This window comes from Mus pahari, chromosome 2 (assembly GCF_900095145.1).
Source record: "Mus pahari chromosome 2, PAHARI_EIJ_v1.1, whole genome shotgun sequence".
Taxonomy (NCBI): Eukaryota; Metazoa; Chordata; class Mammalia; order Rodentia; family Muridae; genus Mus; species Mus pahari.
The window spans coordinates 114047640-114049421 of NC_034591.1; positions in this window are offsets into that span (position 1 = coordinate 114047640).

Consider the following 1782-nt stretch of genomic DNA (forward strand, 5'->3'; position numbering starts at 1 on the left):
AGGAGAGCAACTAGGTGATGGAAGATATGAATATGATCAAAATCTATTTATGAAAAGACCATAACAAACATCCCAGACTAACTAAAATATACAAATAACAATACATAATGAGCAGAGATAGAAAAGCAAAGTGAGTCACCTGATATTAAAAAAAGGAATATTTTATAATATGGATATTAGTATAATAGTAGAACAGTAACGTCCAGCTTAGTTGTTTTAGTACAAAATAATCAAGCTTAAAAGTTTATTAGTACAGCAAAATTAGTTTCAACCAAATTAGCTTATAGGTTCTATCTATGGGAATACAAACAAATAAATTCACTGACTTTGTCGTACATAAAAACAAAATAAAACACAACACAACAAATAAACCATAAAACAAAAACATTGACCCATTTTCTCTATGTGATAATGGGCAAACACGATGAAAACAGCTAAACTAATGAGAGAGAAAGAGAGAGAGAGAGAGAGAGAGAGAGAGAGAGAGAGAGAGAGAGAGAGAGAGAGTTGAGCACTGTTGGTGGACCTGTATGATGGTCCAGGTGCTTTCAAAGATGGTATCATTTAAGATGAAGGCTGCCCGACCAGGCTTGCCTCTAGTGTTTATTCAAAAGAACTGAAAGCAGGGTTGCAAAGATGTGCACCCATGTTCATAGATCTCGATTCACAAGAACCAAGTAGGATGTCTGTCAGCGGATCAATGGGTGAGCAGTACATGCTAACGACATGTGAACACATAAGAAGGTGATTCTACCTCCAAAAAGAAGTCCAGCTACAGACAACAGCACACATGGGTCTTGAAGGCAGCCTGCGACATCAGCCAGTCATACCAGACCAAAAGACTCCATCTCTGTCAGGCTGACGCTGTCAGTCCACAGAAGCAGAAAACTGCTGTGGTTGGCAGGACTGGGGGACATGTGACTGGGGGACATGTGGAGTCTTTTGACCAGTTCCGTAGGTCACAAAGTTCTACTGAGCTGCACTTTTAAACGTCTATGATGGCAAATTTTTATTAAAGCCAGCAGAGCAGATCTGTGTAAGTTCAAGACCAGCTTGGTCTATGTAGTGAATTCTATGACAGCCAAGGCTACTTAGAACCCGTCTCAATAAATAAATAATAAATAAATAAATAAATAAATAAATAAATAAATAAATAAATAAATAAATACATATCTCTGTGAGTTTGAGGCCAGCCTGGTCTACAGAAGGAATTCCAGGATAGCCAGGCTTACACAGCGAAACAAAATCAAAACCAAACAAACATGCAAAACAACAACCACCACCACAACAACAAAACTAAACAGGGAGGAAGGAAGCAGGTTGGCAAGCACAGCTTTGCTGCTCACTAAGGTCAGCTGGCTAACACTCTGTCTACCTGCGTGTACCATGTGAGGTTTTTTTTTTTTTCTGGACCATTTCACAAAATAAAAGCTCATTAAAATGCAGAAGTTAGGAAAATAACTTGATAGGAAAAAGCAGTTTTTAAAAAAATTTTAAAACAATTCATAGTATTAAGTCCACAACAAAGTGAAGTAAAATAAGGCAGAAAAGACTAATCATTAGATAATGGTTTATTGAATTTATTTAGTGATTTGCTCAAAGCACTGCCTGTAGTGTCTATTTGCCAAGCCCGACAACACTTGCTACCTGGTACAGAGTGACCTGGAGGAAGAACCGAGACACTGTGTCATTGCCCTTAACAGCCTGCTGACTAGCGTGTACCCTTCTGTAAAATTGCAATTGTTTACCCATTCCACCTTGTGGTTCTAGAGTATAAAATGA